This window comes from Pan troglodytes, chromosome 14, assembly GCF_028858775.2.
Source record: "Pan troglodytes isolate AG18354 chromosome 14, NHGRI_mPanTro3-v2.0_pri, whole genome shotgun sequence".
Classification (NCBI taxonomy): Eukaryota; Metazoa; Chordata; class Mammalia; order Primates; family Hominidae; genus Pan; species Pan troglodytes.
In genome coordinates this window covers 79247706-79274578 of record NC_072412.2, presented here as the reverse complement: position 1 = coordinate 79274578, position 26873 = coordinate 79247706, and the positions used below count along the sequence as shown (strand labels likewise).

Below are 26873 nucleotides of genomic sequence, written 5' to 3'. Positions count from 1 at the left end.
CACCTGGTTCCCAACACTGATGTCACAAACAAAACCACATACTCCTTTTGGGTGTGGCATCATACTGGGGCATTGTACCTCCTTTAAATTAGATTCCATTGATGGAAAATTTATACATGATTTGGAAGATAATCTAGAAACAGTCCAGGTGTTCATGTGAATGCTAGAACGGACATCATCCCTTCCTGCGATGGCAGGGGCTGTCACAGATCTTCTTTAAGGGATTGTGTCTCTGAGCTGGGGAGTCATTGTGTCACCCACATTGGTGGGTTAGCTTTACAAAGAGTTATGTTGCCACATTGCTGGGTCACATTATCCTGCCTCATCCCTGCCAAAGGTAAATTCACACAGGGCATTTCTCTTGTGGTTTTGTGGCCTCACATTTTTCAACCCATTACTAGGTAGTGTCATAAAGAATTAAGAGGCCAGGCACAGTGGCTCATGCCTATAATATCAGTACTTTGGGAGGCCAAGGCGGGCGGATCATTTGAGGTCAGGAGTTCGAGACCAGCCTGACCAACATGGTGAAACCCCATCTCTACTAAAAATGCAAAAAAAAAAAAAGAAAAATTAGCTGGGCCTGGTGGCGCATGCCTGTAGTCCCAGCTACTCAGGAGGCTGAGGCAGGAGAATTGCTTGAACCAGGAGGCAGAGGTTGCAGTGAGCCGAGATCATGCCACTGTGCCAGCTTGGGCGACAGGGTGAGACTCCAACTTAAAAAAAAAAAAAAAAGAGAAAGAAAACAATTAAGAACATGGGCTCTTGGGGCAGTTTGGGTCTGAGTCCCCGAGTGGCCATGTGACCTAATCACTGTGCCTCATCTCTTCATCACTGCCTTTTTCATGAGGTTGCCTTAAAGAATAAGAAAATACACAAAAAGTGGTAGAATACTAACTGACTCATTGTAAGTATGCAGTAAATGTAAGCATTATTATTAGTGATATATAATAATCACTACATAACTAGGTTTAATTTAAATGTCAGAGAATGAAGTATTTTGTCAAGAATTGAATAGAAACTTCTCATTGTCAAAATCCTTGTACATATTCATCCAATCCTTATATGAATATATTTATAATATTTCCTAACACTAGTATAGTAAATAGTGTAATATTTCCTAACACTAGTGTAGTAATGTAACTTCTGAAGATCATCTTGCAGTGCCTCAGAATATCCTTCTGAACATGACTGATCATTATAAAAAATTGAAAAAAGCATGGAAGTTTAGAATCAGTATGCATTGACCCAAGTAATCCCCTTGAAGATTCCAAAATTGTAATGCATAAGCTATGTGAGGGTTTCTTTCCCATACAATTTGCTTTTAAAAGGGAAAAAAATGCACACAAATCCAACCAAATGATTCCAGTTAGTTATAGCTAATGGACATTTCACCATACTTCTCAAATTTCTCACACTTGCACATTTATCTCTTTTGAATATGGGCTTTTAGATACATTTCCCAAAAACTGAAACTAGAACTTGTGCTTGTGTGTCTATAAATTCCTGTATAAAAGATGGATGCTTAGAGGGCACAGCCAAGACATACACATCCAGAAATTTAAAGACCTTATTTGATAAACAAGAAAGAATAAAATCAAGTAAATTAAAATCTTAACTCAAGAAGCTAGAAAAGTAGCAACAAAATAAACCAAAGAAAGCAGGGAGAATTCATAAATGTCAAAGTAGAAAATAATAAATGAAAAAATAGAAATAAATAGGATTTATAAATAATCTAAGATCAGTTTCAGTGAAAAGTACAGACAAAATCTGGCTGTTTTAGTCGAGAAAAACATAGTAAAAATTTAAATGTTATAACTATAGGCCAATAAGAAATTAAAAATTATCAGAGAATATTATTCATAATTCTTTGCCAATCTACTTGGAAAAACTTGATGAAAGATATAATTTTTCTAGGAAATATATACATTTTAAAAATAGAGAAAAAGGAAGAAGTTAGAACAACAATGAAGGAACAAATAGTCACAAAAGAAATAAACGAAGTTGTCAAAGTATTACTCCCTTTTTGTGCATCCCCTCATAGGTCTTATGATAATTTTTTAGAAAATCTTTTTATAATAAACTATGTTTATGCTAATGAAGCTATTATATAGCATATAAAACTCTGGACATTAAAGTATATTTATTACTTGTGGCTAGCATAACATGTTACTAGAACGTGACAAAGGTAACAAGAAGAAATAAGATTCTAGGATACAAAATCATAAGAAAAATTAGCAAGTCCACCAAAGCATTGAAAAGAATATTAGGTTTTGGAAAAACACCATTTAGTTTAGAATTGCAGTGATAGCTTAACACTAGGAAATCTAGTATGTAATTTACCACATTGATAGAACAAAAGAAACAAAATAATAAAACATATTTTATTATAATAAATGTTAAAAGTGCCTTTGATAAAAATTAAACACTTTATTATAAATCTTTCAGTAAACTAGAGATAGAAAGATGTTTATATTATCTGACAAAGCATTTTTATCACAAATCAAAGCCAACATTATTATTTGAATGTTAAAAAATACAGAAACTTGCAATATAATCCTGCTTATCATTTTTCAATATTTTTCTGGAGGAACACCCAATGAAAAAAAGTAAGCAAAAGAAATAAAAGGTATATCTCTTAGTGATACTAAACTATCATTACTTGCAGAGGGTAAAATTCACTACCTGGAAAACCCAAGAGAGTCAACCGACAATAACTAGATCTAATAACTGAGCTCAGAAAAGAGGTCAGATACAAAATAAAGACAATGACACAATGAAGAACTTCCTTTTTTTTTTTTTAAGACGAGTCTCACTCTGTCGCCCAGGCTGGAGTGCAGTGGTGCGATCTCGGCTCACTGCAACCTCCACCTCCCGGGTTCAAGCGATTCCCCTGCCTCAGCCGCCCAAGTAGCTGGGACTACAGGCGCCCGCCACCATGCCCGGCTAATTTTTTGTATTTTTAGTAGAGATAGGGCTTCACCATATTAGTCAGGATGGTCTGGATCTCCTGACCTCGTGATCCGCCCGCCTCGGACTTCCGAAGTGCTGGGACTACAGGCGTGAGCCACCGCGCCCGGCGAAGAGCTTCCTTTTGCGCCAGTAATAATCAGTGGGTAATCCACAAAACTTTGGGATCATCTAAGATTTTCTAGTTATAGGGAAACTTGAGTAAGGTAGCCAAATATAGTATGAAAAGAATGGCTATATTAGTAATCAAAGAGATATAAATTGAGATGGCAATTAAATAGTATTTTGTATCTAAATTAGCAAAGATCAGAATATCATAATAACCTGTGCTGGCGAATAGAACAAAACAAAGCACTCTCATATATCATTTACAGAAATGTAAATAAATATAATTTTACTTGTGGATATTTCTTTTTTCATCTATATATATTTAAGTTTTATTTTATTTTAGATTCAGGGGGTATATGTGCATGTTTGCTACATGAGTATACTGCATACTGCTGGGGACTGGGTTTCTAGTGTACCCATCACCCAAATAGTGAACATTGTACCAATACGGAAATTTTCAATCCCCACCCTCCTCCCACCCTTCCCCCTTTTGGAGTCCCTAGTGTTTATTATTTTCATCTTTATGGCTTTGTGTACTCATTGTTTAGCTCCCACTTATAAGTGAGAATGTACAGTATTTGGTTTTCTGTTTCTGTGTTGATTCACTTAGGTTAATGGCCTCAAGCTACATCCATCTTGCTGCAAAAGACATGATTTCATTCTTTTTATAGCTTTGTAGTATTCTATGGTGTATATACACCACATTATCTTTATCCAGTCAACTGATGATGGACATTTAGGTTGGTTCCATGACCGCTGTTGTGAATAGTGCTGCAATGAGCATACAAGTGCAGGTGTCTTTTTAAATTTGATTTCTTTTTCTTTGGGTAGATAACCAGTAATGGGATTGCTCGGTTGAATGGCAGTTCTATTTTTATTTCTTTGAGAAATCTCCGTGCTGTTTTCCATAGAGGTTGAACTAATTTACATTCCTACTAACAGTGTATAAGTGTTCCCTTTTCTCTGCATCCTCACCAACACCTGTTGTCTTTTCACTTTTTAATAATAGTTATTCTGACTGGTGTAACATGGTGTCTCACTATGGTTTAAATTTGCACTTATCTGATGATTAGTAATGTTGAGCATTTTCTCATGTATTTCTTGGCCACTTGTTTTTATTCTTTTGAGAAATGTCTGTTCATGTCCTTGTGTTTCTGAAATTTACTTTAAAATCTATAAAATGAACATATTTGTGACAGAAATAGCCTTCTAGAAACCTGTCCTAAGGAATAACTAGAAAAGGGTGCAAAGATATATGAATGTTTATTAAAGCTATGTTTTTAATGATCAAAACTCTAAATAACTTGTGTCCATCAGTAAAGATTTGGTAATACAAATTGTGGAGAATACATTACTGTTCAGTCATCAAAATGTGTGTTATACAAAACTATATGGTGATTTGGAAGATGTTCATAACATAGTGAATGGAAAAATGGAGATTATAGAACATTGTACAGTTTAATCTTATATTGCAAAGCTGCATGCACCTGTGTATGTGCGCACACACACACATATTCTGAGCCCAGGAGGGCTTGATGGCTCCATCTCTCCCTCCTCTTCTTTGCATGTTGGTTTTTACTGTTGAAAGAACTTTGGTTGAGCTGGAGGAATAGGAGCTGATGAGTACACAGGTATCTGTAGGCAAGAGAGTAAAATCTGTAAGCAAGAGAGTAAAATGAGTAGAATTAGTGGCATCTGACCCTATCCTGGCTCTTTTAGACTATCCCTAAGCTCCACTGGAAGGAAGAATAGAGTTAGATTTTGAGGGAGCTATTTTTGTAAAACCTCTTCCAAGTCTGGACACTAGCATTGCTACTTAAAGGCTCAGGTGACAAAGTAAAGAACAAATATTTGGACATGGCCATTTACCCCATTTCTGCATCGAATCCGATGCCACAGGAGAGAACACAAATGGGAGCCACTGGCAGCAGAAGAAGTAACGGGGACTGGAATTCAAGGCTTCCATGGCACAGGACCTTATGAAACAAAAGAATGAAAATAGACATATTCTCAACACAAATAATCTACTTCTCAATCTCCCATAAATATTGTACAGTGGTTACAATTACTATTATAACACTGAGGAATTTTGATTTGGGGAAATATGGGTTTAATAGCTAATATGACATCACTTTAGTTTGTCTGAAACTATCTTTATTTCACCTTTGTTATTTGTAAAGAATTGTTTCCCTAAGTATAGAATTCTAGGTAGGCAGTTATTTTGTTTTAGCAAAGATGTGATTCCGTTGTCTTCTGGCTTACATTGTTTCTATTGAAAAATCAGATATGGTTTTATTGTCTAAGGTAACTTATTTATAGCTATTGTTTTCTTTATCTCTGGCTTTTTTCTTTTTTTTGAGATGGAGACTCACTCTGTTGCCCAGACTGGAGTGCAGTGGCACAATCTTGGCTCACTGCAACCTCTGTCTCCCAGGTTCAAGTGATTCTTCTGCCTCAGCCTCCTGAGTAGCTGGGACTACAGGTGCACACCACCATGCCCAGCTAATTTTTTTTGTATTTTTAGTAGTGATGGGGTTTCACCATGTTGGTCAGGCTGGTCTGGAACTCCTGGCCTCAGGTGATCTGCCTGCCTTGGCCTCCCAAAGTGCTAGGATTACAGGCGTGAGCCACCACTCCCGGCCATCTCTGGCTATTTTTTCAACATTTTCTTACTGTTGTTTGGTTTTATTTCAGTAGTTTTACTATGTTGTGACTCTGTAGTTTTCTTTATATTCCTTTTGAATTCATAGTATTTCTTGAATCAGTGGCTTGAGGGTTTTCATCAGTTTTAGAAAACTTAACACCATTATTTTTGCTATAATCTCTCTTTTTCTCATTCTTCTCATTAGGAATCTAATGACATACAGTTTAGACCCTTTGACCATGTACACTATGTCTCTTACATTCTTTGCTATATCTTCTCTCTCTCTCTTTCTCTCTCTCTCTCTCTGGTCATTTTTCTCTGATTTGTCTTGTAGTTCACTAATTCTTGTTTAGCTCTTTTTAGTATTTGATTAAATGTATCTTTGAAGTTCTTTGTTAAATCTGTTGTATTTTAATTCCAGATTTTCTACTTTTTTTCAATGGCTTTCAGTCCTCTGCTGAAATTTTTACTTTATCATCAATTATCTTGAATGCACTAAACCCAGGTGTTTTTAAGTCTATTTTGATCAATTTAATCTTGATCACCTATAGATCTATTTATATTGTCTGTTTTTTTCTTACTCCTGTCCTTTAGTATACCTGGACCTGACAACTATTGATTACATTATAAATATTGTTTATGAAAAATTGTAGAGGCTCTGCATGATATGTGGAGAATGTATTTCTGCTTCTGGCAGGCAGTTAGAATAGAAGCAGATCATCCTAATTTAGTCTGGTATCAAGGTGATTCTATGCTGAGTTGTAATTTTTGGGAATCCTAGTCTGTTTCTCTTACTCCTAGGTGTAGCCCTACCAGGTATTTACTGCAAGTCTAGGTTGTTTATCAAGGTCTATCATCCTTAGCAAGCTCTGGACTTCATGAATATTATGAGACTTTTAAGAGCTCTCCTTAACTTCTTAGCCTCTCAGTCACTTTTGTTTTTTTCTTCTCAGCCTCTAGGCCTTTTGGAAACTATCTTCCTAAAAGGAAAAGCATCACCAAATGTTTAGCTCACTTTTTTGGTGTACCTTTTTTTGCACTTTTCTGCTGTCTGGGATCTTGTTCCCTCTTCTCGTGACTACATTGACAGCCTTGAACTCCAGTTTTTGTCTCTTTAGCCCCTTGAGATTCCTGACAACTTTGACCAGCTTCTCTGACAGTTAGGCTCATGTTTCTGCTCAGCTTCTGAGCTCTCAGACATGCCCTATTCATAAACTGGCAAATGACTCAAAGGAAAAAGTAGCGTGAGATGTTGGGCTTGCTTTCACATGTTTCCCTTCCCTTTGACATGTTGGATCCCCAGATCCTGGCTGCATTGGGAACTTTCTGCTGCATTCAAACAGGTTTTATTTTGGTATTTTATTCATTTTTGAATTGTTTTAATGGTGACAACGTCTAATAAAAACTAGTCATTTATAGCAGGGAGGGGATATCCTCTCTGAAGGGGAGTCAAGGAGTTATACGTGACTCCTCTCTTTCTCACACACCCCACTCCTAATCTCTCAGCAAATCCTGTTGACTCTACCTTCAAAATATATTCAAAGTCTCCCCACTTCTCACCATCCCCACTGTTACAACTCTGGTCCAAGTCACTTTCACATCTCACCTCATTATAACAATAGCCTCTTTACTGTTGAAACTGTTTCAACCCTTGCTCTCTACAATCTATTTTCAACAAAAAGATTGAACAACCTGTTGAAAATTTAAGTCACTCCTCTGCTGACAACACTACAGTGGGCACCCATTTCACTCAGTAAATTTCAAAGCTGTTATTGTGGTCTTACAGATTGTATTTTCCAAAGATAGACACATAATATCTTTTGCCTCATATATTTTCTAGAGCTTTGTCATTTCCTCTTCAAGAAATGGGGTCTATGTCTCTTCCCATTGAGCCTGCACAGACCTTTAGGCAGACTTGATCAGTAGAGTATATCAAAAGTGATGCTCTGTGACTTCCAAGGCTAGGTCACAGGTGCCATGCATTTCTTCCTTGCTCTCTTGGGAAGCTCACACTTGGAAACTAGCCACCAATCTGTGAGGAAGCCCAAGATACCCAGAAAGAGATAATAGAGAGTAGGAATGAGGTCTATAACCCATAGTTTTGGCCGAGATCACAGATTACAGCCAGCACTACCTTGCCAGGATGTGACTAAGCTATCATTTAAGCAGATGCTCCAGCCCCTAGTCAAGCTGCTCCATGTGATGCCATGTAGAGCAAAGATAAGCTCTTTCCACCAATCCCTGCTTAAATTGCAGAGATTTTGTAAGCAAAATAAACGGTTGTTATTGCCACTAGGCTTGGGGGTAGTTTGTGATGAAGAAATAGGTAACTGACATACATAACCTGCAAGATCCTGCATAATATGATTCCTAGATACCTTTTGAAAATCTCACTTCTTCTACATCTTATCTCATCTATTTTACTCTGAACATGTTTGAATGTGCCAAACCTTTCCCTACCTCAGGGCCTTTATGCTGCTTCTTTTGTCTGCCTCGAATATTTTACCTCCTTTTATCCCCAGGCTTTGTTCCCTTACCTCCTTCCAGTCTGAGCTCAAATATAATTTTATCAGTGAGAACTTTTCTAACTACTTTGCTTTTCTCCATAGCACTTCTCATCAACTTACATATTATATATTTTATTTACTGTGGTCAATTGTCTATCTTTCCCCATAAGAATGTAAACTACCTGAAAGAGCAAATTTGTTTTGAGTCCCAAGTGTTTTTAATGAGCAAATAATAGGGAATCAATAAATTTTGCAGCAAATAAATTTATTTAAAATTTTGCTTTGTTGACTATTTCTGTCATTAATCTCTTTTTTGATGTACGTATTCTCATTAGTCATCCATCTCTTTTTGATATATCCACACTCACGGACAGGTTTACATACAGACACTGGGAATTCCTGAGAAATCTGTCTGTAAAATGTATTCACTCTTCTTGAAGATATTTACTTTGTTTTTTCAAACAAGCACATGACCTTAGTTTCCTAAGATCAAACTGCATTCGTTAAGTCTTAGAAGTGGCTGGGAATCTCCTTTAAGCTCCCGTTTTGTCAGCTTTCTTTTCTTCACTGGTCTGGTCCTTTCTCCTGTCTTGTCAGTTTAATCCAGTGGTAGCTTCATTTTTTATCTTTTAGGAAGGGATAGATTGCTCTTGCCTACACAGTCTATGTCCCATGAAAGACCAAAGTCTGTAAAGTTCCCAGAGTGCAAGAAAACAAGTCTTTTTGCAATCACTCTCCATATTTTTGCTCTCTATTTTTCCATCTACTTCCCTGTCTGGGCCAGAAAGCCCCTTTTTGTTTTCAATGGATCCTAAAATTGCCTTTCTAGTTAGTTATCAAACCTGTCCTTCTCTATAGTACAACCATATTATACAGTCTTGTTACCATATGTAATCAGAATAAATAAGCAATGCTCTCAATTTCTCCCTTAAACATTGAGGAGTAAAATATCAATGGAAGTCATTTGACCAGATCAAGCACATTTCCATTCTACATGTAATTTGCTGATGTGTTTGCCAAGGGAAAGGTCAAAAGGAAGTTGCATAAAAAATGATTGAATCTGCTTACTTGCTCTTTTTTTAAAGGACCCTTCTAGAGAACATTTGCCTTCGGCAATGAACTCTGAAGGTCACTGTCCTCTGGAGCTTAAGAACCAATATAATCCTAGAATCCAGCCACTCAATAAATCCCAGCATCATACTCCAAAAGAGCTGCTGTTTCCAATTTCTTTATTCTTTGTAAAAAATATGGATAGGGATTTGTTTGATAAAAGAGCTGCTGAAATAGAAATAAAGAAATCTTTCAGATCTGATTTTGATTCTTTGCTTACTGTGAGATTAAAACACTCCAAAAGTAACTTTGCTTTTGTTCCTAGATCCCTTCTTAAGTCAAGTTGTCATTCTAAAACTGATCTACTGGATCAAAAAATATTAAATACGAAGAAAAATTGAGACAGATTTGCCAAGTGGTTTGTCTGCCTATATCAAGTAACAAAAGTACATTTGTGCTTAGTATGGAGATGCCATCTTCTTAGAGAGTTATAAGTGAATTAGCATGGGAAAAACATGTATCTGACAAGACGAATTTGGGGGCCTGACTGACTTAACATTTAAAATGTTTATGGGAAAGAATAGCAAAATGAATAAATGAGAGAGCAGCAATTCAGTGTAACTGAAGAGTTATGGTTATATCTAAGAACAAAGATCAGAGACACAGAGAGTACTTCTAGCAGATGAATTTCATACCTTTTTAAACCTAAGAAATACAGCAAGACCCAACCGATCACCTAAACATGCCTCCCTTATATCCTGGTCTCTTTTTTCATGATTGTTGGGGCTTCTTAAAAGATTGGGTGTCTGCTTCTCCCAGGAGTGATAATGTTACAAAATCTTTTCACAGATGCAAGCAATTTGTTCAAAATAAGGCCTTCAAACTCAACAGTTTTCCAGTCTGTACCTCAAATGGAGAAGAAAAGGACTATCAACTGAAGTTCTGCTGATTTTAATATAAGATTGTGAGAGCAGTCATTTACTGCTCATCCCCTTATATTTCTGTAACACTCTTTCCTTAAGTTCACTCCTAAGTCTGTGAAGCTGTGGGCACAGTCTCTGTGTTGACGGAAACTTCAGTTTGGAGTTTCTAAGCATCTATGTCCACTATTTTTTTTGATAAGAAATTTCCCCTTTCCCCCCATACTTATGTTAAGTAGAAAAAGTGGATTGATTTTCTTTTTTATTTTTTTAGATAGAGTCTTGCTCTGTCGCCCAGGCTGGAGTGCAGTGGCACTATCTTCGCTCACTGCAACCTCCACCTCCCGGGTTCAAGTGATTCTCCTGCCTCAGCCTCCTGAGTAGCTGGGATTACAGGCATCCACCACCACGCCCAGGTAATGTTTGTATTTTTAGTAGAGACAGGGTTTCACCATGTTGTCCAGGCTTGTCTCGAACTCTGGACCTCAGGCGATCCACCCGCCTCAGCCTCCCAAAGTGTTGGGATTACAGGTGTGAGCCAACATGCCTGGCCCAACTTTCTTTTTATTAAGAGTAACTCACTCTGAAAGAGAACTGTAGGGAAGAATCCTCTGTAGGGGTTGCCTTTCTGTGATTCTCTTTAGTCACTTCACTGGTGCCCCCTTACAGCACCTGTGATCACTGCTCCCCTCCGTGTGGGCTCCTTCAATTAATGGTTGGCAATAGTGCTTCCCTATAGCCAAATCTTCTGAGGGTTGCTACTGTTATCACTTTCTCATATACAGCCAAGAACTGCTGGAACCCTCTTTGTTTCAGCCCCACATAAACAGAATCACTCTTACTCTGTTGAGCCCACCAGCACCATATAAGTTTTAGACAGAATGTCAACAAGTCCTATAAAGTTAGACGGGGAAACTAATCTACATGATACTGCAAGATATCACACTTTTAACAGCTATTTAACACTCATTCGTTAGTCTCATAGGCAAATCATAGATCCTGTAAATGCTCTTTTAGCTCAGCGTGAGCTTTCAGATTCCCCAAAGGTGTCCCAGCAAGGGCAAAGCAGTGTAGAGCCCTTCACTTCCTCCTAGAAGTGGTGGACGCCAGGTGAGTATTTGGCAAACAAATCACAATCCTCTTCAGACATTCCTCCATAAAGCACAGGGACAACAAGTACCCTAGGCCTAACAAAAATCTCCAGGTACCCATCATTCCACAGGACAGGTATGCAAAATAAATTCTTTACATCTAATGATACATCTAATGCACCCGCACACGTGTACTCTGCAGGGTTTGCCTCTGTGTGTGTAAATACATAGAAAATATTTGCTGTTCAGATTTATGTGACTCTGTGTGTGTGTGTGTGTGTGTGTGTGTGTGTGTGTGGTAAATCCTTTGAAAGCACCATTTACTCTTTGTCTCCCTCCCCTATTACAGTTATAGCTAGATCTCAAAACTAAGTTCAAGGTTTACATCTGAGGTCTAAGTCACAAGCATGATAATAAATATAGAATATGGGATAGGAGGCAGCAGAGTCTACAGAAAACTCACTGACCTGAGCTTGAATAAAGGTTTAATGTCTGCTGTGTCATGGATATAATTCTGATGTTCACGGTTTGATTTACTTATTTAGAAAGTAAAAATGACTATATATTAGGTTGGTGCAAAAGTAATTGCGATTTCTTAATGGCAAAAATCACAATTCCTTTTGCACCAACCTAATAGTTCAGTGGGGTCACAAATACACTCGAACTATACTCCAATGTGTAGGAAGAAAAATGGGCTCTCTTTATTTTTTCCTTTAACGGATCTGATTTCCTTCCTAAGTCCCCACAATGCACAGCCCAATTCAGTGTTTTCAGATCAAATAACTTAAAGTCTCTTTAGACAAATTCTCAATCTCATTTGGATGAGAGCATTGACTTTTTTTTCTGACCTCTCTTCTGCTCCTCTTAAGGACAGTGTTGGGACACAGAGGGAAGTGTGGCTCCAGCAACTTCGTGGTGGTGGAGGGGAGCCTGGGTCCCCGATTGCTTTGGGCTATGTCTGGAGTGGAGACAAATGTTGCCTAACTAGTCCTGGCCTCATGTCGCTGCATAGTCTTGGTGTCTGCTGTTGGGGTCTGATGCTTGTGTAACTTGTGGGCTGGTTCCTCAGCTTGACAGGGCCTAGCCACACTCTATCAAGATGTGGCTCCTCTTACTTGCTTTATGGATATGGTTATCACTCCAAATTTGTCCTTGTCAACTCTCCAGCTCATGACATTATCAACTCTTTGCCCCATCAGGGCCACTCCAGCCAAAGTTCTTCATCCCAACTCTCAGCCAACTGTGTGCCACCCTACTCCAAGGACAGAGGAGAACTCCAGGGCTCTATAAATTCCACTTACGACTCAATGCTGTGGTGTGTGTGTGCAAACCCTCTTCTTACAGGCAATACTACGCTGCACCCCAAGATTGCAATAGATAGTCTACAAGGGGATTTCCTCTCAGATCCTAATGGGAAGTTTGGCAGAAGCTCTCCTGCCCTCTTGTTTTCCTCAGTGTATTTCAAATGCTTTTCATCACTTCTTGAACTTTCAATCCAGAGAGGAAAGGCCGGAATAGTTTGCATCTCACTGTTTCTTCTCACTCTGTCCATTTTTCTCTTCTCAGAATACTTGTACTAGAAAAGAAATGCATACCTCTCCTCTTTCTGTAATGGCAATTACACCTAAATATCTAGGCTCAAAATAATAGATAATTTCTTAAACACATATACATTCCAGAGTGGTCTTAGGATGGAGGTAAGGTAGTGTTTCAGTTTTCTACCAATACATAATAAGTTACCCCAAACTTAGCAGCTCAAAATAATACTTAGTTTTATGATATTTCAGAATTTTGTGGATTTAGTATTCAGAAAAGGCTCTATTGCACAGTTCTTCTCTGCTCTGCATGATCTCAGATGAGGAAGCTCAACTGGGACTGGAGGATGTCCTTCCAGGACAATTTACCCATGGGGGTGAGCAAGTTGATACTGGTTTTCGGGAGCCTCTTAACAGGGCTCCTTAGATCCAAACAGTAGAGTGCCTAGGTTCCAGGAAGCCTAGATGGGAGTTTTAAGGTAGCATCACGATGGTACTTTATTTATTGAACAGTCAGGTCAATGAGGTCAGCTTAAATTTAAAGGGAGGGGAGGAGTAGACTCCATATTCTGATGGGGAATGGCATGTTCCCATAGGTAAGAAAGGAACTGATGGCAGCCGTTTTGGAAAATAAGCTGCCATATTTTTTATTAAGCTCCAGGTAGTCATTCAGGGACTCAACCTGTAACTTCTAAGGTCATCCCGGGGGTTTCCTTCATCCCAGACATCCAGACATGTGGAAGAAGGGGGGAACATATGCGGCATATTTTTGAACATGGCCTGAAAGGGGCACATAGCACTTCAACTTACAGTCCATTGACTAGAACTCGGCTACAGGGTCACACCTGACCTCAAGGGAGGCTGAGAATGGAGCTTCACTGTGGATCCAGAAAAAAGAAGACAACAGGGTTCTTGGTGAGCAGAGGTCACAGCACACTCTGTAGTCAGGTCAGCCAGGCTAGCCGTTGTTATGATATGCAGGAACTAAGAAAGTTTAGAAAAGTTTATCTTTCTTGGCAATGACTGACTTTCAAATCTATTTTCCTCACAGTGAGTTTTCTTAAAAAAAAAAATCTATTTGGACAGTCAGAGATGAGCAATGAATGACCTTATTGTACTGTGGCTGTTTGCCACGCTGAGTGGAAAGCTCCAGAGCCGCAAGACTGACAGGGGGTGAAAATGCATCTGAGAAGACAGAACCTTTTCCTATCTTCATCATGTATGTTTACATAATAAAATCATATGCATGATTATCAGATGACTGCATACACCAAAATTTTGTTGGTTTGAAAGAACTGAAATATTTATTTTGAAAATTGGTTTGCTCTTGAACAGCAACAGTAGATCCATCTCCAAAGTCCTCAGGCACCCTAGAAGCTAGAGAAATAATTATATTCACCTTTATAACCCTGTCTCCCTCCAGAAAGCAAATATTTGTTGAGCACCTACTATCGTCTAGGCACATTTTTAGATACTGGGTATCCATCACCAATGACCGAATCCCTTTGTTCATAGGGGCTACATTCTATTGTGGGACTTACATTCTGGTGGGCATATGCTCCAATACCTAATGAAGTATTCAAAGTTTAAAAATACTTGTAGAATGTGAAGGGATAAGTTATTATAAACTCTAAGATACAAGGTAATTTTAGGCTCTTTAAGCTTTTAGAAAAAAACAACATGTTGAATCTGAAAAAAATTATTTAAAACGTAAAAAATTTGAGTGCTTACTATCTATGCACTTATTACTTATGCAAAAAGTATTAATATGATTACTAGCCATCAGAAATCTGAAAATATCCTGAGATCAAGCATTTTTCTCACTTCTTCCATCTAATTGCTACTCAATAACAAATTATTAATAAAAGATAGAGTATACTACTGAAATGAATACAAACATTGTAGGAAAATATTGTTAAAACATTTCTTAACTTAAAAAAGGTAAAATAGGTCCTTCAAAATTATTTTGGTAATATACAAAATTTCTAAATAATGTCATAATAACTTTATGTACGTAATTATTCCTGTGGTTGTAACTGCTTTTGTAATCAAGTGATTGTTTCAATAAATATGTGAATCCTAGCCAGACTTGGTGAACAACAATAATGAAATCAGCACATAGCCCTCTAAAGACTACTTTTTAACTCTCTTCCATACATTCCTATGCATCTTTTCATTTTTTTTTAATCCCAGTTAATGATTTGTATGGAAAGTGAGGCCATTCTACACAAACTTAAACTCAGATAATATTATGAGGTTTGCAGATTAAACCATGGAAAATTAACACTGGGAACACTCAGTATTATTCCATCACTTAATTGCCATGTCACCTTGCTCTGTAACTGTCTGCTCCTTAATCATTTACCGTCTGTTAGATGGGAAAACTTCCTCCATGGTTTTATAAAGATTAGATAATAACTATAAAGTAATTTCTGGAGAAAAGCTCTTGGCAGAGGTATAATAGGGATAGATAATCGTTCATTATTAACCGACAAGATGGAATCCAACTATCCAAGTCATGGGAAGCAGTAATGGCTAAGAAGTCCAGTGCATTAGATTGTGCATAATAAATGTGATTTGGTAAAGGTTAGGATAAACAAAGACAGTGTGATGGACAACACTGGCCCCGAGCTTTTTATGCCCCATAGATGTCTCCTAATTAAATCTGATACGTAAGTCCCGTGGCAGTCATAAAGTAAGAAAAACATTGAAAATATGCTTTCAAGCATAAGCATTTAAACTTCTTTGGGAAACAGATTAATTAAATGCACTTGTAGGAAAATGGAAGGTTTAGGAAAGAGTTATTCCTGCTACTCCTAGCCAGTATTTCCAAGACCAATCAAGAGCCAGGGAAGAAATTGTGGAGAATAATACACAGAGGGAATACTGTACTTCAGAGCTGGAAAATTTCCTCTGGAGTAGGTAAGGTAAGTCGCCAGCGTGATTTTTTAATAGCAGTCCTTTGAAGGATGAGTAGCTCCCTTGAAGGAGATGAGATCATTGAATCAGAAACAAACTGGGGACATCTGACCTGAAAGTGAACTTAGATTAGGGAGTGAGACTATAGATTAGATCACCTCTCCAAGAGCCAACCAGGTAGCCTTCATCGGAAAAATGAAGATATAATATGCTTATAGCACCAGTATATTAATTGGCCTTTATATTTATTCCAAGATAATCCCAAGGAAAACATGGTAATATCTCAAGAAGTCAGAATCCTGGGTAGGTTGGTGGACACAGGTGTGTGTTGTAGGCGTGTTTTGCAAAAGTTCCATGTGACTGTTTTTGCTTAAAGATACTGGCTCACATCCCTGTTAAAGGCATCCCATTTTTATTTCTTTTGTAAAGAGTGGAAACTTTTGGCAGGAGAATTATCAACCATATGACTCCTTTAGGTGTAATATTTGCTTAAGATGTGATATACACCAATGAATGGTAAGAAGCCTTCTACATAGGAAAATTTAGTCAATAAATGTTTATATGGGCACCTAATATTTGTAAGGATATTGTGTTTGGTTTGTAAAGTATAAAAGAACAAATAAGACATTTCCTCTCATTGAGCTCACATTTTAACATAGATAAGAGTCTCTGGATAATTAGTTCTGTGAGATGTAGCATAAATATATGACTATATGTATATATGCAGTATATATACATATACAGTAGAATCAAGAAAAGAATGAGCAATATAGAATTGAGAAACATATCATAGAGTAGATGAAATTTTAAGCAAAACTTAAAGAACAAATAGGATTTCTAACAAGTAGAAGAAGGAAAGAAGTGTATTCAAGGCAAAACAAAACAGTCAAGGCAGGTGATCTGAAAGTTCATTGTTTATTCTAAACTTGAAGACTGGTGCAGTGTGGCCAGATTATAAAACTCTGTGGTGAAGTGTGAAGTCAGGGGTGTATCTACCATGAGGTGGAGTTGTTACTTTCCTTTATTGCATACATAATGGAGGATCATTAAGGGTTTTTGAGCATAGGAATGGCATCATTAGATTTGTGTTTTAAAAGCATTAAATGGCAGTGTGGTGAATGAATTGCAAAGTAGAGAGTCTGTGATTAGAATAAATTAAATACTTTTCAGGTTAATTGGATAATATACAAGAAAACATTTGATAAATTTATCAAGAACAAAGCTAAGTGTAAATTTCTATTATTTATGGTCCAGGAAAGAAGTGATAAGTACCTAAACTATGGAAGTGTCAAAGGCATTAGGAAATAGCAAATGTTTGAGGGACATTTTAGAGGTAACAATAATAGTAATAACAATGGACATTTATTAAGTGGGTGCTATGTTTCAGGCACTGTTTTAAGTGCATTCCATGGATTATTTCATGTAATCCTTACTATGCTTTAAGAAGAAGGAACCATTTCAAAGATCTAAAAACTGAGTGGAGAGATTGTGTAACTTGCTCACATCTCATGAATAGTAAGTGGTGAAGTTAGGAAATGAATTCGGGCAGCCTGACTCGAGACATGCTCTTATGTCCAATTACACAAGGAGATGAATTTTATTAGTGGCTAGGGGATAGAAGGAGTGAAAATGATCTACAGTGGCTGTCTAAAAGTATCTTTTGCAAACACTAGTTTTTCAGAATGTTAATGGATGTGATGCAAGAAAGGGGATAAACATCAAATAAAATACTGGGATAAACAAAATAAACATGCTTTCTACTGCTGGAGATCTAAGAGCTTTTAGAAGTTTAATTTTCATTGAAAACCTCCAAACAAGTGTTATATAATATGTAGAATTTCCCAGACTTATTTGACCATAAATCTCTTTTATAATTTAATCTTTTGGGGTATAGTGTTCTGGAATACAATCCAGAAACTGTTGATGTGGAGATCCTGCTTTGGGCACAAGATATGGAGCAACAGTGCTGTGGATAAAATAGTAAATTTGGTTTGGATATCTTGAGTGTCAAGTGCCTCATGGGAAGATTCATAATAGAATATTGTCGATTTGGGTCTTAAGAATGCACCAGAATTGGAGAGGTAGATGTGTAAGTCCCTCATAGGTGGGTGACAATGAAGACTCGAGCTTAGTTGCAAGCTCACTAAGGGGAAGAGAGAAAGGGAAGACCAAGGAGTTCTTTTTGGGTGTTGCCTACTTCCAAAGTCAGTTTGGGCAGGGCTTGGCTGATGTTTAACTGATATTTAAAATTGATAACATTTTGTTCAGTTATTTCTAATGGTGAATTGTCTGTTAAGTTTCAGCATATACACATGTATAATTTAAGCCATAGATGTTTTTAATAACTGTATTTCTCCAGTATAATTGACCAAGTAGGAACACAAATTTCTTAATTTATTAAAATATTAGGCCAGGTGCAGTGGCTTACACCTGTAATCCCAGCACTTTGGGAGGCCGAGGCATGTGGATAACCTGAGGTCAGGAGTTCAAGACCAGCCTGACCAACACGACAAAACCCCGTCTCTACTAAAAATACAAAAATTAGCTGGGCGTGGTGGCAGGTGCCTGTTATCCCAGCTACTCGGGAGGCTGAGGCAGGAGAATTACTTGAACCCGGGAGGTGGAGGGTGCAGTGAGCCGAGATCATGCCACTGCACTCCAGCCTGGGCGACAGAGCAAGACTCTATTAAAAAAAAAAATTAGCCTGGTTGATCTCTTTTCTCTTGGGGGAGATGGTCTCTAATATGAACACAGACATAGCTCAACTTTAAGTGCAATGATGTAGACTCCTGATTAGCCTTCCCAATGTAACTTGCCCCCATGACTGCCTTATATAAATTTAAGGGAATATTATTTCCTACATATGAAAATATCCTTAAATTTTAAACAAGAGATCTCCTGTTAATTTAATCCATGGCAACAGAGATTTTCTCAAACCAAATAGTTCCAGGAGGATCTATTTTAGCTGCAACATCTGTGAGCCATTCTAAAGGCTTTCAATAAAAAATAAAATCATATAATATGTGACTAGAAACAACAAAAGCCAAATTGGATTGCTCTCTGGAAAAGGAATTTCAAATTGTGTTTTAAACCTACAGACTTTTGGGAGGAAAGGTTTAAAAAAATTATATTTATTTATGTAAAAACAAATGGCTTCAGGCAAATGAGCTATTCAATCCTCGATTTTGTTGAGGACATGTTTTCAATGTAAGGCCAATGTTAACCTAAAACAAGATAAAATTAAGGAGAGAGAATGAGTTTAGCTATTCTTTTTTCCACATTCTCTTAACCCCTCTCCAGTTCATTATTTTTTTTCCACATTCTCTTAAACCCTCCCCAGTTCATTTTAGACACTTTTGGTAGATGAATATACCTAAAGCACAGGGTTTAGTCAGTCTTGTAATTTCTCTGCATGCAAAATCTTAATGGTTCTCCACCATGTAGGTATTGAAGTCCAGACCCCTTAGACTAACATCAGGGTCCCACAGGCCCAGGCTTTTGTGTGGCTTTTTTTTTTTTTTTTTGAGATGGAGTCTCCCTTTGTCGCCCAGGCTGGAGTGCAGTGGCATGATCTCAGCTCACTGCAACCTCCGCCTCCCAGGTTCAAGCGATTCTCCTGCATCAGCCTTCCGAGTAACTGAGATTGCAGGCGCCCACCACCACACCCAGCTGATTTTTGTATTTTTAGTAGAGAATGGGTTTCATCATGTTGGCCAGGATGGTCTCGATCTCTTGACCTCGTGATCTGCCCTCCTCGGCCTCCCAATGTGCTGGGATTACAGGCGTGAGCCACCGTGCCCAGCCTGTGTGGCTTTTCAGTCTGATCTCCTATTGCTCTGCTTCTTGCCTGGAAGATTCCAACCAGCTCGACTGCTTGCTTACCATACACAAACTCTACATTCCTCATTCTGCTTCTTTGCTTATATTTTTTCTTTTTTTAGATTACTTTTCTTTCTTCACCAACTCCAGCTAGAGGTAAATCGCTTCTTCTCTTATCTCCTCCTTATTTCATATAGAATTCCTAACACACTTAACCATTTTCTAACTTGTATTATCGCTGTACAGGAAGGCTGCATGGTGGGGCAGAAAGATTCATGCAGCCTTGAGGATCAGCCAGACGCCAGTTTCATATTCCATCTCTGTGTCTTATTAGCTAAGTGGCCTTTGGCAATTCTCTTAACCTGGCTGAGCCTCAATTTTCTTATCTGTAAAATGGAGATAAAATGTCATCTGTAAGATTTTTCAGCATTCTACTTGGCACACAGACATTAATATACATTAGTCTCATTTTCAATAGTGCTTAGTCCTGTGTTTGCTTTCCAAGTAGGTATATATCATCTCTACTAAAAGACTGTAGAATTGGAGAAAAATTACCTACTTAATTTGGCTGTTAGAAGAGTTTTTAAAATAATGTATACAAAGCATATAGTTTAGTTCCTGGCACAGAGTAATCATAATAAATGGCAGCTCTATTGTTGCTATTATTTTTTAAGAGTATAAACTTCTGTAAGTAAGGCTTGTGTGCAATTTATCTTTGAATTTCTGCCAGGGTTTAGCAGTCTTTAGTTGATTCTTAACTATTATTCATGGGATGTATACTTCCATATTTTGGGGAGAGTTTGTAAAGTGAGAAATAATGATTTCAGAAATACCAAAGATAGGTCTATTTGGTAGGTTTTATTTCTGAAATAATCCAGGTGCTTTTAATTAAATTTGGTGCCCAATTCAACACTCAAAAGCATAAAGAGCAGCGCTCCAGAAGAAAACGTCTTTAAAAATGTCTTTTTAAAGAAAATTGTGATAAAAATACACACAACATAAAATTCAACTATTTCTAACTGTACAGTTCAGTAGTGTTAAGTATATTCACATTGTTGTGAATATATAATTTACCCTTGAACAACACAGATTTGAACTGTGTGGGTCCACTTATACATGAGTTTTTTTCAATAAAAGTTATACCAAGTGGGCTGAGCACGGTGGCTCACCCCTGTAATCCCAGTACTTTGGGAGGCTGAGGCAGGCAGATCACAAGGTCAGGAGATTGAGACCATCCTGGCTAACACGGGGAAAACCTGTCTCTACTAAAAATACAAGAAAACTTAGCTGGGCATGGTGATACGTGCCTGTAGTCCCAGCTACTTGGGAGGCTGAGGCAGGAGAATCACTTGAACCCAGGAGGCAGAGGTTGCAGTGAGTCGAGATCATGCCACTGCACTCCAGCCCGGGTGACAGAGTGAGACTCTGTCTCAAAAAAAAAAAAAAAAAAAAGTTTACACCAAGTGTGCTTACCTCTCCTGTCTCTCCTTTCACCTCCTCCACCTCTTCCGCCTCTGCCATTCTTGAGACAACAAGACCAACCCTTCCTCTTCCTCTTCCTCCTCCTACTTCACCTACTCAACATGAAGATGATGAGGATGACACCTTTAGGATGATCCACTTCCAATTAATGAATAGTAAAAATATTTTCTCTTTCTTATGATTTTCTTAATAATATTTTCTGTCTCTACTTTCTATTGTAAGAATACAGTATCTAATACATATAGCATGCAAAATATGTGTTAACTGACAGTTTATCAGTATGGCTTCCAGTCAACAGTAGGCGATTAGTAGTTAAGTTTTTGGAGAGTAGTTAAGTTTTGGGAGAGTCATATGTGGATTTTTGACTGCACGGAGTGGGGAGGGGAAATTGGCATCCCTAACCTCCATGTTGTTCAAGGGTCAACTATAGTTCTGTAGTTCTCCAGATCTTACAAATCTGGACTCCATACTCATTAAACAACAACTCCCTTTTTCACCCTCCCTGCAGCCCTCAGTCACCTCCATTCTATTTCAGGTTTCTAAGAAGAAAACATTTTTAAAAGGAAAAAAAAAAAAGAGGAGAATTCTATTATGAGTACCCCATCCATTAATTATCACTGGAGGTGAAAAAACAAAGAAAAATAAGAAAACAGAGAGATGTCCCTAGCACACAGAGCCTGTCACATGCTGAGTTAATAAGACTAAAACTTGGAGCAAACTCGTCCTTGGCTGGGAAGCCAGAGATGAATATCAAGCCTTGTCTAGGATGCAAGAGGGGAAGTAATGCAGGAAGGCCAGAATCAGTTTCTGGATATTAGAACAGAGCAAGGCCAAGAGCTGAATTAGGGGTGAGACCACAACCATAGTCTAAGGGCTATCATGAGATTTCAGTAAGAAGACAGGGAGGAAATGGAGAGAAGAGATGAAGAAGGAAAGGGCAATAAACCTAGTTCCTGTGGGTGGGTCTGACTCTTGGACATCTTTTAAAGGACTAAACATGGGCCTCTTGGGCAACACTGAGCGGCGCCTTCTGGCACGTGCTCCAGGTTGCTGGGATGGGCAGCAAATGAGGAAGGACCTCTTCCCACCTCTCCACTTGACTAAGTGGTGATTATAAGAACTGAGGCGCACAAATATTTTCACCTGATTTCATGAATATAGACATATTTTTTGGAGGAGTCGATGGAGAGGGTTGGAAAAAATAGGATTTATCTGGGTCACGCCCACTTTCAAATGGGCCTGCTGGGAAAGAAGATACTTAAGGAAAACAAGGCAAAAAAAAAAAAAAAAAAAAAAAAAAAAAAAAAACTTCTAAACTAAAAATCATGAGTCCTAGATTGTTTTCCAACTCCACCCAGTCTTTTTATATATGACCTTTGGCTAGTCCAATCTACTGGCCTTCATGTTCCCCTTAGGATCAATTTCCTTAAAATTTTCAAGAACTTTGTATATCAAGTTGATTCACTGAATAAAACCAGATATAGTCTTACCCTTGTATGGTGACTATTTTGGTTTTTTGATTCTCAAAATTGTTCCACAGTCATATTAAAAGTTAACACTTGGTGGTACACATATCTGAAAACTAAGTTTAGCCCAAAGAATAAAACAAAATGAACTTTAATAAATGATTTAGCTGCCATAACTAAATCAATTTCTTGATCATGAAATACTTAAGGACAAACTTCCTTTTTTGTCCACACCCATCTTCCTTAGACTACCATGGTAGTCTGCGTGGGCTAAGAGGACAGTAGCCGCCTGGAGTGTCCAGACAGCAGGCTCAGAAGACAGATGTGAAGTCTGTCTTCTGCCCCATTCCTTCTGCCGTATTAGAAATACAGTGATGAAGGGACACGCATAGTCCTTTGAGTCTTGGACCTTACAGTCTAATGCAGAATAAGGGAGCTTATATTCTAATATAAAAGAAAGTATCAAAAATAATCCAGAAGAGAATTAAAATGGTGATACCTCATGAGAAGTTCTAGGAAAGTAATAAAACAGAAATAGTGATATACATTAAGAAGAGAGATCTTTAGCGAAGAAATGCCCTGGAATGCAATATCAAGTTTTTTCAAAGTAAGCAAGCATGTGAACACGACTTATTATATTTTAATACCCGGCTTCTAATTTTGTCCATAGCAGCAGCATGGTGTTTTACTGTACAGTCTCTGGACGAGGGACGGAGGTTGTCTCCTCTCACCTTCCCACTGGTCTGCCTTGAATTTCTTTCCTCCCTCCTTACCTAAAGTTCTCACTTTCTTGCCCTGCTGTGACTTAGTTTTCTATTGCTACTCTAACAATTTACCATAAATTTATTGGCTTAAAATAACACAAATGTATTACTTCACAGTTCCAGAATTCCAATGCAGGTCTTACTGGGGTAGAATCAAGGTGTTGACATAGCTGCAGACATTCTGGAGGCTGTAGGGGAGAATCTGTTTCTTCACCTTTTCCAGCTTTTAGAGGCTCCACCTGTTCCTTGGCTCATGGCTCCCTTCCTCCATGTTCAAGGCCAGCAGTCTAGTATCTCCTTGACCCTCCTTCCATAGTCGAATCTCTTCCTTTTATCACAGCTAAGAAAAGTTCTTCAGTTTTTAAGACTCAAGTGATTAGACTGAGCCCTCCTGCATAATCCAGGATCATCTCATCATTTCAAGATCTTTAATTTAATCACATTGCACAATCACTCTTATCATGTAAGCTAACATATTCACAGTTTCCAAGGATAAGGATGTGGATATATTTGAGGGCCATTATTCCACCTTCCACACTGAGATAACTAGAGCTTTCAGGTTTCTCATGGGAGAATTAAAGCCTATCATCTCTGGAAAAACTTTCATTCCCTCAACTATTGGCTAAGAATTATGGAGAAAGTAGAGAAATAAACACATTCACAGTAAGGTTGTAATAGCTGGCACAGTCTATAGTTTCTTGTGGCATTTGATTACAAATGTTAAAAAAAACTTCAATGGGTCATATTTCTGGCTATATTACAGGTAGGCATATACTTCTTGGTTTCAACTGGACTGTTCTCTTTTGAGTAGAATTATCTCATAATGGGGACAGAGGAGGGAAAAAATAAAACTTGCAGACTCTCCTCTGCTGTAGGGAGAGGCGAGAACTACTTTGATTTCTCTCCCCAACATATTTTGTTTGGAGATGAGGTCCAAACAACCTTAGTAAAGGCCAGGTTTTAGCATGTAAATGAATAGAGCAAACTCCTTGTGAGAGAAGTTCAAAATAGAGAAACTGTGCATGAAATAGAAATACCTCTTTTAACTCTGCCTTGTCATAGGTTCATCAACTTTACAGACCCTTTGATCTTTTTCATATGCTCATGACCATTTCTGACCCTTAGTTCTCTCCTCCTCACCCTGCCACTATCAAGCTAAGACTAGAGAAGCAGGAATATCTAGCCTTCTCTGTCAAGGAACTCAGAGCAACTTCCTATTACATTACATATCTTTTTCTCAATTCCAGTTTCCATATCACCTTTTCCCCCACATCAGGAAAAATCTATAACCCATTTCAGCACCTAACAGAGTACTTGGCTAATGATATGTGCACAATAGGTATTAAATGAATAAATGAATAATTTCTGATCTAGGAAACTGAGCTGTAATGACTGTGTGGCAGCAGCTACCATTGATTGAATACCTACTTATTGTACTGAGGCAGCTTTCCCATATTTTCTAGGTCTTCACATATTTTATCTCTTTAATCTTCCCACCAATTCTATGAGGTTGGTATTACTGTCTCTATTTTAAGATCAGGGGCTTTAAGAAACTTCCCTAGGATTACACAGCTAATAAGAGAGCCAGGACTTAAAGTGAGATCTGTCTCACACCTAAGTCCATTGTTCTTCCTGACTCTGTGCTGCTCCCTTCCTCCTTACCATCTTGGTCCAGTGAGAAACTCAGATAAGCATTAGCTAACAAACCTCCAGTCTTAGCTTGATAGTGGCAGGGTGGGGAGGAGAGAGCTAAGGGTCAGAAATAGTCCTGAGCATCATTATGAGCACGAAATACTTTTAACTGTGCTGTAATGATTATGTGTGGTATTCAATATGGGTTAGATGAATACTTATGGCTGTTTTGATTGCTCTCTTTATAGAGTTATTATTTTTGCCTACGTGTATGATTACTCAAAAGGTGTAAAAACTTTAGCCAAGAATCAAGCAAATTGCCAAACTTTATAACTAAATCCTGCCTGGGTTGGTCTTTTAGAGACCCTATATCATCACCTACTGAGGCTTCCTCAAACCCTGCTATCTACAATTCAGAATTTAAAAAAATTTCTAAACTGTAAGAGAAAAAGGTGACTAAGAGGATTTTGATTTCTGGGGTGCCTATTTTAAAATTCTTTTTGAAATATCACTTTTTAACAAATAATTTTTGTGTTTCTGATTTGCCGGTGCTGCCAACATGGGTTAACAGTGTCCACCGGGTAATCTGGCACTGGGCTTCGCTATTAAGTTGCTAAGTCTTTGGGTTTCTAGAGGAAAACTGGGAGAAAGCTGGGTGGCCAAGTGAACTGTGAAGCCCAAAGACCTCTTGAGGTCACTTGAGTTTACTTCAGTACTTTTTTTTTTTTTCCTCCTCATACCATTTGTTCATACTCTTTCTTAGAAAAGCTAGGTTTGTATTCTATGTCGCAATGGATGATTTTCCCTACGTTTTAAACTCCCATATCTATTTTAAACTCCGGGGAAAACTGTTCCTTGTTAGGATCGATGCACATTTTTCTTCCTTGGGTTTTGCATCGGTAAATTTCTAAAGATCCCTTTTCCGTAGAGCTTTCAAGATGAATAGCCAGTTCATAAAAACTGTCAAGTGCCTTGCAAATACCAAGAAATAATTCAGTCATGTTAATCTTTTACATGCAAATTTTGTTTCTTGTTATAGAAGTGTAAAATATGTAGTCATATGAAACCCCTTTGGTTATGTATTTAGGGATCCCAGGAGGATACATTGGATGAAAACCAATATTCACTCTAACAAGCACTTACTGAAATTCCATTAGGTGCGAAGAACCGTGGTAGGTACTAAGGACACAAAGATGATAATGACTCTCCAAATTGATCAGCCTGGACGTTGTTTCCCTCTGAAATCAATAGATTAATCATTTTTTAAATTTCTTGAGGTTCACATAAGTAATTCTGATTTTCATAAGCACATATGAATATTCAGTTATTTGTGTAATAGTCTTATTGATAAAGTAACTTGGATATAGAGCTCCAGTGAGAGTTTCTGGATTCATGGCTAAGCCAATATTTAACTATAAGACAATAAAAAACACAGCAGTAAAAACTGAATTGGGCTAATTCATGATAAATAATCTCTGGGGTATTATCCAAAATGTTTTCTGCCTACACAAAAAAAGAAAATAAAGAAACACATTTGCCAAGAGAAGAGGAGGCTTGGAGGTAAATGGAGCACAGACTCTTCATCTGGATAATGTTTCTGTTCCATTAACATGCATCTGCCGCACTGGGAATGTTGCTATTTCTTTTTGTTAGAGTGATGGCCTACATGTTTCCATGAGATGATCAATAGAAAAGTTTTAGAAGAATGAATATTAGAAGACTATGGAATAGAGTCAGAGAGAGGGAGAACCTAGGGAAATTGGTGGAGGCAGGGGAATATACCCAGAAACTGGGGTATATGGGGTGGGCGAGGAAGTAGAGAAAAAGAGTACATAAGGATAAGAAGGAGAGAGAAGTGAGAAAAAAAGAAAATAATGAAATAGAGTGAAAATGACAGGAAAGAGACTACACAGATGAGAATGAGGGGAAAAGGGAAGTTAATGGAGGAAGAAAAGGACAAAAAATGTTT

At 37.9% G+C, this 26873-nt stretch overlaps 1 long non-coding RNA gene across 1 annotated transcript; it reads right to left on the bottom strand.

The window, feature by feature from the left end:
- Positions 1-4510: 4510 nt before the first annotated feature.
- Positions 4511-26106, bottom strand: LOC129136780 (uncharacterized). Its single transcript, XR_010150513.1, has 3 exons — positions 26048-26106; positions 4945-5051; positions 4511-4710 (listed from the first exon to the last, which is right to left on the bottom strand). It is a non-coding gene; the product is annotated as an uncharacterized LOC129136780 (long non-coding RNA).
- Positions 26107-26873: the final 767 nt, after the last annotated feature.